Source organism: Saccostrea echinata, unplaced genomic scaffold (assembly GCF_033153115.1).
Source record: "Saccostrea echinata isolate AGI-Se365-2 ecotype Australia unplaced genomic scaffold, CSIRO_AGI_Sech_v1 ptg000012l, whole genome shotgun sequence".
NCBI lineage: Eukaryota > Metazoa > Mollusca > Bivalvia > Ostreida > Ostreidae > Saccostrea > Saccostrea echinata.
The window spans coordinates 1,624,373-1,637,863 of NW_026889761.1; positions in this window are offsets into that span (position 1 = coordinate 1,624,373).

Consider the following 13,491-nt stretch of genomic DNA (forward strand, 5'->3'; position numbering starts at 1 on the left):
TAAATGTCACAGATACTCATGACACTCCTCCGAACCCCGAGTCGTCTCGGTCCAACGCGTAGTCCCTCGATGATCTCCGACTCCTGTCGTCTACCACGTAGTCCAACTTTGTCATTATCCACTCAACTTGCATACAGGACATCCACAAACTTCAAAACATCCAGAACAGACATGGTATCTAACGTTAATTCCACATCCATGACTCCGTCATGAATGCTCCATCCCAGCCCTGGTAAGCTCTGCCACATCTACCAGAACGTCGACTCTGCGGCCATAACATCATAAATAATACTTCCGGGACCTGGATATCCCAAACAGCAGGTGCGTGTCGTATACCACGTGATCGGAGGTAGCAGGACAATCCATGCCCAGCACCTCCAGGACCACTTCACCAAGTTTATTGTGACGTGCACAAAAGGCAGTCTGGTAGAATCTAGTAATGATACACTGTTAAATGTGTCATTGAAAAGCGATGTAGTACAAATTAAAATCTTAATGTGTCATTGATAAAACAATGTAATACAAATACACTGTTTAATGTGTCATTGATAATACAATGTAATACAGGTTAGACTGTGTAATGTGTCGCTGATGAAACAATGTAATACAGTTTAGACTGTACAATTTGTCACTTATAAAGCAATGTTGTGCAGAGTAGATTGTGTAATGTGTCACTGATAAAACAATGTAATACAGATTATACTGTGCAATGTATCACTGATAAAACAATGTGGTACAGATTAGACTGTGTAATGTGTCACTGATAAAACAATGTAGTACAGATTACACTGTGTAATGGGTCATTGATAAAACAATGTAGTACAGATTAGACTGTGTAATGTGTCACTGATAAAACAATGTAGTACAGATTACACTGTGTAATGTGTCACTGATAAAACAATGTAGTACAGATTACACTGTGTAATGTGTCACTGATAAAACAATGTAGTACAGATTACACTGTGTAATGGGTCATTGATAAAACAATGTAGTACAGATTAGACCGTGTAATGTATCACTGATAAAACAATGTAGTACAGATTACACTGTGTAATGTGTCACTGATAAAACAATGTAGTACAGATTAGACTGCGTAATGTGTCATAGATAAAACAATGTAGTACAGATTAGACTGTGTAATGTGTCACTGATGAAACAATGTAGTACAGATTACACTGTGTAATGTGTCACTGATGAAACAATGTAGTACTGATTACACTGTGTAATGTGTCACTGATAATACAATGTAGTACAGATTAGACTGTGTAATGGGTCATAGATAAAACAATGTAGTACAGATTAGACTGCGTAATGTGTCATAGATAAAACAATGTAGTACAGATTAGACTGTGTAATGTGTCATTGATGAAACAATGTAGTACAGATTACACTGTGTAATGTGTCACTGATAAAACAATGTAGTACAGATTAAACTGCATAATGTGTCACTGATAAAACAATGTAGTACAGATTATACTGTGTAATGGGTCATTGATAAAACAATGTAGTACTGATTACACTGTGTAATGTGTCACTGATAATACAATGTAGTACAGATTAGACTGTGTAATGGGTCATAGATAAAACAATGTAGTACAGATTAGACTGCGTAATGTGTCATAGATAAAACAATGTAGTACAGATTAGACTGTGTAATGTGTCACTGATGAAACAATGTAGTACAGATTACACTGTGTAATGTGTCACTGATGAAACAATGTAGTACTGATTACACTGTGTAATGTGTCACTGATAATACAATGTAGTACAGATTAGACTGTGTAATGGGTCATAGATAAAACAATGTAGTACAGATTAGACTGCGTAATGTGTCATAGATAAAACAATGTAGTACAGATTAGACTGTGTAATGTGTCATTGATGAAACAATGTAGTACAGATTACACTGTGTAATGTGTCACTGATAAAACAATGTAGTACAGATTAAACTGCATAATGTGTCACTGATAAAACAATGTAGTACAGATTATACTGTGTAATGGGTCATTGATAAAACAATGTAGTACAGATTATACTGTGTAATGGGTCATTGATAACACAATGTAGTACAGATTAGACTGCGTAATGTGTCACTGATGAAACAATGTAATACAGATTACACTGTGTAATGTGTCACTGATAAAACAATGTAGTACAGATTATACTGTGTAATGTGTCACTGATAAAACAATGTAGTACAGATTACACTGTGTAATGTGTCACTGATAAAACAATGTAATACAGATTATACTGTGTAATGTGTCACTGATAAAACAATGTAGTACAGATTAGACTGTGTAATGTGTCACTGATGAAACAATGTAATACAGATTACACTGTGTAATGTGTCACTGATAAAACAATGTAGTACAGATTAGACTGTGTAATGTATCACTAATAAAACAATGTAGTACAGATTAGACTGTGTAATGTGTCACTGATGAAACAATGTAGTACAGATTATACTGTGTAATGTGTCACTGATGAAACAATGTAGTACAGATTAGACTGTGTAATGTATCACTGATAAAACAATGTAGTACAGATTAGACTGCGTAATGTGTCATAGATAAAACGATGTAGTACAAATTTGACTGTGTAATGTGTCACTGATGAAACAATGTAGTACAGATTACACTGTGTAATGTGTCACTGATAAAACAATGTAGTACAGATTATACTGTGTAATGTGTCACTGATGAAACAATGTAGTACAGATTACACTGTGTAATGTATCACTGATAAAACAATGTAGTACAGATTACACTGTGTAATGTGTCACTGATAAAACAATGTAGTACAGATTATACTGTGTAATGTGTCACTGATGAAACAATGTAGCACAAATTACACTGTGTAATGTGTCACTGATAAAACAATGTAGTACAGATTACACTGTGTAATGTATCACTGATAAAACAATGTAGTACAGATTACACTGTGTAATGTGTCACTGATAAAACAATGTAGTACAGATTACACTGTGTAATGTGTCACTGATGAAACAATGTAGTACAGATTAGACTGTGTAATGTATCACTGATGAAACAATGTAATACAGATTACACTGTGTAATGTGTCATAGATAAAACAATGTAGTACAGATTAGACTGTGTAATGTGTCACTGATGAAACAATGTAGTACAGATTACACTGTGTAATGTATCACTGATAAAACAATGTAGTACAGATTAGACTGTGTAATGTGTCACTGATAAAACAATGTAGTACAGATTAGACTGTGTAATGTGTCACTGATAAAACAATGTAGTACAGATTAGACTGTGTAATGTGTCACTGATAAAACAATGTAGTACAGATTAGACTGTGTAATGTGTCACTGATAAAACAATGTAGTACAGATTAGACTGTGTAATGTGTCACTGATAAAACAATGTAGTACAGATTACACTGTGTAATGTGTCACTGATGAAACAATGTAGTACAGATTATACTGTGTAATGGGTCATTGATAAAACAATGTAGTACAGATTAGACTGCGTAATGTGTCACTGATGAAACAATGTAATACAGATTACACTGTGTAATGTGTCACTGATGAAACAATGTAGTACAGATTATACTGTGTAATGTGTCACTGATAAAACAATGTAGTACAGATTAGACTGTGTAATGTGTCACTGATAAAACAATGTAGTACAGATTACACTGTGTAATGGGTCATTGATAAAACAATGTAGTACAGATTATACTGTGTAATGTGTCACTGATAAAACAATGTAGTACAGATTAGACTGTGTAATGTGTCACTGATAAAACAATGTACTACAGATTTATACTGTGCGATATGTCACTGACACAATAATTTATTACAGATTGGAGTATATTATGTGTCACTGATTAAATAATGACTGTGTTACAGTCCCTGAAACGTTCTGCTTTCCCACTTGAACGGTGAACGAACGCTGAACGAACGGTGAACGAACGCTGAACGAACGCAGAGCGAACGGTGAGTGAACGATGTGTGAACGCTGAACGCAACTTGATGAACGATGTGTGAACGCTGAACGGTGAGCGAACGCAGAACGCGAACGGAGCGCAAACGCGAACGCAAAGTGAATGGTGAACGAACAGTGAACGCAAGATGAACGATTTATTCGGAATCCCTCTGATCTTTTCCTTGCATTGAAACTATTCTATTGTATTCTAATGTCAGGTGCCAAAAAATAAACAAATTAATGAATAAATAAATAAAAATAATTGCTACAAAATTGTCTTAAGAAATTAAAGACGATACATGCACATAAAGTAAAACTAAGTTTTTTACTTGTATGATGTTTAAATTCAACTTTTTAATCAAACGATTTTTATCGCTGTAAAACATTGTAATTGTTACCGAAGTATAAAAGAGTATAGTATAAATATATAGTATAGTACATGTAGTATAAAAGATAAAATTATTTTAGCTTAAAAATAAATATGTTTATTCTTATTTGATACTAAAAATACAGTACAAATAAGAGAAAACTTCTGACTTATAGAATGAATTATAACGGTTGTGACACCCATTCATATATATTTCCGTGCCAAGGCGATTCCGTGTAAAATAATGAAAAAAAAATTAACAAAGGTCTGTGGACGTACTGCATAAATACATTTTAGATTTTTAATGCAATAATATTTTAATGTGTCATTTCTATTTTTATGATGATTTATTAAGCAAACTTAATAAGCAAACGTCTACATGTACATGTACCTGTAGACATTTCCCCGTGATTATACTCGGACAAGATTATACAAAGAGGCATACATATTCATGTTATTTGTTATAGGTTAAAATTTCAGAACTTGATATTTCAGCAATATGCTGTCATAGTTTTTATCAAACAGACAAATGAGAGAGAGAGAGAGAGAGAGAGAGATTCCGTTTTAACCCCCCCTTTTTTTCAGGCTTCACCAAATGTTTGTACCGATATCAAACAAAAATTCTTCATTTTTTTCTAAATATATCAGGCAATGAAAGAAACTTTTTTTAATCAACAAATCCATTTGTTTGACGGACATACTCGGGTTTTTTTTTTCCTGCTTCAAGTTCACATGAAGTCCACGTGCTTGTCCTGTCAATCAAAATCATTCGACACTGTACAGGTGTGAAATTCTCGTCACAACGAAGACGAAGTGCTAGTATCTCTAACAAATTTTATTTTTTTTGTTAATAATTTCTAGATTTGATTCCAACATTTCTAAATAAATGAATAATTAAAATACAGTGGGCATAAACACTTAAATTTGAAACATACTCTCTGTCAATTTAAAATACCACCGCCGACACGTGCATATTTTGAACTACATTGTACTATTGTTTAATGACTTTTTTAGATGCATTTTTTTTTTTACTGAAATCTTTGTGGTACAAAACACATTAACTCCTTTTTAAATGTTTATAAAACATACTGGAAATACTGACTAAGAAACCGATTTAGGAGGGGAAAAAAGGGGGGCTCTTCAACATATCGAATGGCAAACATATAAAGTTACAGTGAAGGAAGAATTGATTTTCTCTATAACTACAGACTTTATATATTATAGTAGAGAAAATCTGTAGTGTTTTACATTTAAAATAAATATTTTTTTATAACCACAATATCAATTCAATTCGATCCAAAGAAGATATCCGCAATACTATGTATAATTCTCATAACTAGTTCTATCATGTATTTCTGTAGTAATTGGGGAAAAATGTGTTTGAATAGAAATAAATATTTTCGTAATTTTGCTGCAGTTTGTAACTTAATTAATTTGGATATTTATCTCTCCATTAACGATTTTATCGTCTATAACAACAAAATGTTGCAGTGCTTGAAGTATCTATTAATTATATCGCCCTTATTTCAATTAAATTTTTCAGCATCGTTCTACATACATGTAGATACATACTTATAACAACATTTATTTCCCAGAGTAGATTAATAAATAACATTACAGCAAAGTTAGAATAAATAATATTAGAATATTGTGGATATTTTTTCCAATGAGATAACGATTCTTTAAACAAGATATGTTAATTATTAAATTTAAAAAAAGGAAAAAGTAAATACTTACTTACAGATAAGTCTTTCACTTCGGAGTTCCGAATGGCACTGGAGACTGAACGATAAGTGAACGCTGAACGCAAGGTGAACGCAAAGTGAACGAACGGAGAGCGAACGCTGAACGCTATGTGAACGGTGAACGCGAGCGCACGGTGAACGCAGAACGCAAAACTGAGAACGGAGAGCGAACGGTGAACGCACGGTGAACGAACGCTGAACGCACGGTGAACGAACGGTGAGCGAACGGAAAAATGGGAAAGTAGAATGTTTCAGGGACTGTATGTATTACAATATTATTTTCTTTAGCAAACAACAATGTAATTAAAAATTGCATAAAGAACAGGATAAGCGGGTGCTTTACAATCTCAGCCAGGGGAAAACAATTTAGAAAAAGTGTTTCTATTCCCTCACATTTATATATATAGGAAGCAATCTTTGCAATGGAATTCAGTTTATGAAAAGCGAATGGCGTTGACAACCGTGAAAACACCAAAAATATTCCTAATGATCATTCCAATGCCCGAGGAATATAACAGTTACTTGTGTTATGAAGTTATAAAATTTTCCAATGAAGTACTTTTGCTGACTTCTGTTTAATTTTACACAAGGAAGTCAGTTATCGAATAGAAGGAGTACATATAAAAGTAGTGAAGACTTTTATCATTAATTCATTTTATAAAGACCATGGAAAGACATATGAATGGTAATTAAATAGCAGGAACCACTTTAAAAAATCCACAGATATTGCTATTATATACTCCAAAATTGTAGAACAAATTGAAACAAAAAAATGCTCCAATGATAGTTTGAATTTACCAATTTTAACAATTTCAAAATAATTAATATACAAACTTGTGAGAAAAGTATAATGTGTGTTTACAAGATCATGTGAGTGTATAATTCTACAAGCTCTGGTAGCAACGTAACAAACCACAGAATTCTAACAAGCACCGGTGACAACATCGCAGACCACAGAGTTTCTCAATATTTACCACAGGCTGTCGAGTGTCACCATGGAATAATGGTTAATCAGCACAGTTAAAGCTACTATAAGGAGGCAGGGCCTAATTTACACGGGAAATGCTCACTATGACATCACACAAAAATATAAGTTCTTCAAATTACCACAAAATAAAATGATTTGCTATTTTTAAATGTTGGATAGCTTTAAACTACATCAATACTTATTATTATACCTCATTATAATTATTCTACACAACGCGTTATCTGATTGGTTCTAGATTATCACGTGATCGGGCCATAAAACTTCATATTTCACGGTCGTCGGCATGCTTTTCATCATATTTCCCCTCTTCGGATACCTAGAACATTTTCCCGCAATAGTTATCGTTCGTTGAAAGAAAACTCCCGAGAGTAATAGACGTCACAATAGACTGGTTTACGTCACAAAATTGATGATTAGTGATGTGTCAAAGGGTTTCAGTAACTTTACGTTAAAAATAAAGTGAAATTGAGAGCGGTGCCGAATTTGAAAGTTTATGTTTATTTCAAAGTTTTTGCTTGTTTCGGTATAATAAACAATTCATTGCATGAATGTTCGGGAAACATGAAGATTTATTCAGCCAAGAAATATCATATTCCCCCTCGGGCGAAGCCCTCGGGGAATATGATATTTCTTGGCTGAATAAATCTTCATATTTCCCTCACTATCATGCAATAAATGTATAATATTGCATGTATTTTTGTTGTTGGTTAAATCACACACTGACCGCAATGCACTTGTCAATGTGACGTCATATCGTAAAATTTGACGCAGTGTATATGCAGTGAGAGGCGGATCCAGATATATTCTATACAATGACAAATGTATTTTGAAATTAAATAAAATAGTATTTGCAGATATATAAGAGACCATTAACTTGAATGCGATGTTTATTTTATGATTTTATTCATATACTTCCCGTACATTCCCTAGACAACCGATACTGCCGTATATTTGTATTCAGATTCATTGAAGGGTAAAAGAAGGGTCGTAATAAATCGATATATTGCAAGGGAATACCCTCAATGAATTACCGGTATGACAAGCTTTTACACATAAGCTTTAGAAGTATGAAGATATTTGAAAAGTGCTGCGAACCTGATGTAATCTTGCAAATAAATTAATTATATCTATATTTAATGTACTTGACCAGCAAAATATTCAACATACGGTGTATCAAATGTAATTATGGCAATTAGATAGTAGAATCTATATAGGTTCGCAGCACTTTTCACAAACTAGAGAGTGTTGAAAACAATTATAAGTTAAACTTAGATTTTTAACTTGGTTATGCCCTTGCAATATTGGAATTTATAGATGACCTCAATACTTCAGGTATATTTGCTAAAATTACGTGACTACCACATCACGTGACAGGTCTAAATAAGAAATCTAATCGTCCTCAACATGTAGTGTTTAGCCACATTGCATTTGTCCGATAATAGTAAAGTCCTAAAAAGAATCGCCCATCCTTGTAAAGAATGTATTTTCTATCTGAAAAAATTTCGCCGATATTTCCATTTGGCACCTTAACTGTACTGCGTAGTCAAATTTGGCTGCCCATTTACAATGAGTTGACCGTAATTTGGTGAGGTCCAGGTGGTGGACGATACTTTAAGGTCACTCCCTACCAGTTTTGTCCGGCCATCTTCTTCTACTAACCCTTCGGCTGGCCATCATGCTATTGTTTGAAATATAGATGTACTTACATATTTTCACCGATTGTCAGTTTGCTCATATTCTTTGTATCTGACGTAAAATTTTGATGTTGGCTTTTCTCAGAGTTTTAGCCGCACTAGAAGGTGAACATTTCATCTAAAATATTTTAACGAAAGTGGATCACATTAGGCAAAAAATGAGGACGGCTTGTATTTAGAAAGGTAATCTGTACAGTTATGTCAGATTTGATTATCTATTGTTAATCTATAAAGAAAACATGCCAATTACACTACTTGAAACATAGATATACAAAAAAAAAAAAAAACTGTCGTTAACTAAAAGCATAATCAACAATTTATGGATTGAAGTTTTTTTTAAATATGAATCTACAAAACTCTGGAATTCTTTACCCGAATCTTTTAGAAATATTTCTATTTAATCTAAAATAACAGATTTTGTGTTTAGTTAAACTTGTTATAGATGCTGTGTCTTTTTATTGTGAATGTATTTTTTGCTTTAGAAATATTATAGTTCTGCGATATTGAAGTAGTTTTATCACTTCTACATTTTTATGTTGTTACGATAATATTAGGTAATATTATTATGAAGTTAGAAAATAGCTCTGAAGAGCTGTTGTTTTGTTTACCAAACCTGACAAACCCGACTTTAAATTAGGTTATTTTATCTTTCTTTCTTCATTTATGATTTAAGGTGATGAAATGAATACGATTGACTTTTAATATTCTTGGTTATACAAAATCCACCTTTTTAGTTTTCTTCACTTTTTATGGATTTTGAATCAAAAATACTGATTGCGTTCGTGAATCCTTTACTGAGAATATTTAGGTGTAACGGAATTATTAATTAATGTTTGATTGCAAGGATGCATTCGCATAGACACTGATGATAAAAAGTTATGTCAAAGCAATTCAATTCTATTCGCCGCATGGGCTGTGTAAGAAGGAAACTGTATTTAAATTAAATTTCAATTCACCAACTTGTCAAACGTCCATTGAATGCATAGACATTGATGATAAAAGGTTATGTTAAAGCAATTCAATGCTATTCGCCGCATGGACTTTGTAAGAAGGAAACTGTATTCAAATTAAATTCTCAACCGTGCGTATTGATTACCAAGTTATCAAACGCCCATTGAATGCAGAGACATTGAAAACAATAAAATAACAGTCAGAAATATAATATGACTTTTCTATGTTTTGTACAGAACGAAGTAAAGTAAATAAAAGCTATGTTCCTCTTAGGATTAATTAGCATTAATATTAGAACAGGAAGTACTCCTCCAAAGTAACAAAAATCATCCAGAAAAAAAGTAAAAATTGAAATGCACATTTTTTCCTAATAAAAAAGTCGTGTATTCGGTCTAATCATTTGCAGATTGTTTAAAATTTTAAAAAAAAGATATAAAATAGACAATGGATTCATGTAAACAACACGCAGTTGATAGTTATGATAATGGTCAAGTGAAAATGCTGTCATTTCCCTATCTATGTATATTTTATCATTGCTATGACAACATGATCTACGGGGTTGGAGTTAAATCAGCCAGTAAGCAAAAAGGAAAGAATCAATTAGCAATCGTAAACTCGCAAATTTTCCCACCTTGTCACTGATCATCTGCAGATTTACTTTTCAAAAAATATTCCGATTCTAAAAACAAGAACTCTGAATGATATTTAAAAGATGCTTGAATTTCTCATTGACGATATCTAAGTTGTCTTTGGGGACTAGGATTTCCAGAATCTGTTTTAATTTCCATGAGTGATTATCATGCCCCTTTATAAGCAGATCTGTTCTTTTGTATTCTTATGAAGTAGAACTTATTCAAAATATTTTACATGAAATCAAGAAGTCTTGTGCTGTGGCTTTCATTTCAACATTTAGATTTATCAACGAAGTTTTATTTCTAACAATATACAGTTTCATTCCTACGTTAGTTCAATACATCCCATTGAAATATTAAAAAAAAAACAACGGAGTCTGACAGATTGGATGATTTACTAGCGAAAGACATTCATCACGAACTGAAAAAAAAAATTCCATGTTAAACGTGATGAATTCAACCTTCCTATCTTCAACTCATTTAGATACTAACTGATATTAATATTGTCACTTGTGCATGTGTTTCACTCTCAGTTGAGTTGATATGCATAAGGGTATGTTTTACGTTTGAACAATTTCAAAAACGAAACAGGCTTCTAAAAAATGTGTTGATCGGTAATCTTGTATAAACGCAGCATCTTTCAAATTCTACTATCGATACAATAGCATTGTTTGTAAATACTGCCTTTGCTAGAATCAATGTCAACTGACGTTTTTCATAAAAAATAGTTAGGCAGTTCATGTCACTGAAAAATATTAACTGATCTCAGTTTGCCCGATCACGATACAAAGCTTACGGGTGATGTGACCGGTAAACTGTGTATATTTACTCCTCCACGGTACCTAATACCACTTGATGTTTCAGGGGGTCCATGTTTTCTTTGCTCTCAATTTGTAGTGTTTAATTGGACTTTTGAACCTAAATTCTGTTTGTTAACTTTACATTTCATGTCCCCTTTTGTTATTCCCACCTGAAGTTTTGAAAAGTGGAAATGTGCTATATGCACTTTCTTTATCAGATTTATAGTGAATGACCTCGTGAGATTTTCTACATTATTCTTACATCGTAAACGCGAAGAGTTACTGTCACAGGTGTTCTGTAGAATTTTCCCGTATCTTCTTTTGTCTTTATTACCTAGAACAGAACTTGCGAGAATTATAATCTAGTGTTAGGAGAATGTAGATATAACAATTTATAGATTTGAACACACATTTATACTCACATTGGATATTTTCTTACCTTAGACCCTTGATTTTTCTGATTTAATTTAGATAGACGTTCATACTTTTGGACAACATACGTTTTATATTCAAGACATTAAATAATGTTAATAAATAAGCACTTTGGATTGATATATTTCATTGAAAATAAATTGGTAAGATTTCAAAACGTGTATTATACATTTGTTGGTATTGGCAGGAATTCTGACCCATAACATCAGCTCTGCAATATAATACAAATCATAAGAATTTAAATCTTGTTCATCTATGGAGTACAAAATCACGTTATTTTGACCATGTTATAACAGACGTTTAGTTCCGCGGAGCGTTTTATTGTCAATGCAACATGACGCAAGAGTAACGGTACAAGAAAACAGTTTAGATTTTAATTTCTCCAATTAAGCAACTCTTGACAATAATTATCGTTTATATTGCTGTAAGAATTTAAATGAATTCAAATGAATAAAATCTGATAGCAACATTTTGTCAAAGAACACTACATATTATTCAACAGTCATTGTTATCTTAAGTTAGATATACTGTAGCTAAAAATTTGTAAGGTCGACCGCGTGGCACAGTGGTTAGAGCGATTGCTCTAGAGTCGCGGAGTAAAATGTTGATCCTTGCAGTGGGTTCGAATCCCATCGCAGGACGTTGAGGTCGGTCCTTGAAAAGAGAACGAATAAACCGCGGTCCCGTGTTGCAGTAGGTGCTGGCACGAAAATAATCCCTTACTGCTCAAAGGCCGTAAGTGCCGAATACAGGACTAAATTTGAAGCCTTCGACCAGCAAGTTATGGTGTCTCAATATGAGCGAAAAACCCTCAAAGGGACCTTCAATAAACAAACACAGTAATTTGTAAAACATAAAGCTGATGTACACCAACAACATTTAGCCTAGATGTGAGTGATTTAATCGAAATATTTACAAATCGGTGACAATTAAAAATTAAATGGAAATATGAAAAGGAAGAGGGATTTGTAACAAATTTATAGATGTATGCATTTTCCATATTTTATTATACTTTCAATAAATAATCCCTCATAGTTTAAGCGAGGTAAGGCGAATGAAGAGAAAAGAGTTGCAAGACTTCTCTCTTTTTATGTAACCTAATATTCCTATAAGGAGGGTTACACTGAATGGCCTAATGAACTCTATGCACAGGAGAATTAGGGCTGTAACAGATGCAAGAGGGGGCATACAAGGTTATGAGTTTTTCAATTCACTTTCTTGGGGTTACCGTTAAATGGGCTTCCATAACTAATGATTTATCGGGAAAAATTATTCAAATTCTGTCAACTTATTGATTGAAGATGTGTTAATATGCTTTGTAAAAAATATTAAGAAAACTTTTTGAATATCCTCAGAAGTTTACTCTGCGTTTCTTTTTCCGTTGAGTACATTTAAAAACAGCTTATTGATACAAAAGGGTGCATATTAGAGTAAAAAAATAGGAAAAGGCTGTGTCGACCAAAGATTGAAAAAAATGAAGGGGGGGGGGGGGGGAGCCTCCAAGTGCCTGTGGTCTCGATTGTCGAAATCAACAAAGTCTTACAGTACAAGAGATAGCATCTTGTAGATATCATGTTAATGCATATTGAATCACAGAGAGAGTACTAGTATATGCTTATAAATCAATCCTCAAATTCTTTATATGTTCGAAAACATGTGAAAAAGAAATATCATGCATCGCAGTGACGAAGTATTATGGGTTTTTTACATCTTAAAAGGATCCAAAGATTGCTTAGAAAATTTAAGAACAAAGTCAAGTAAAAAAAAAAAAATTGGAGTGTACGTTATTTACACCGAAACTCCTGAAGAGAAGGTTTTTTTTTTGCTTTTTTTTGTGAGAGCACTTTTAATTAATATATTTCATTGAAATTCTGTTCCAGGAAGGTTTTTTGTCAAATAATATTAAAGCCGTTCCTAACTGGA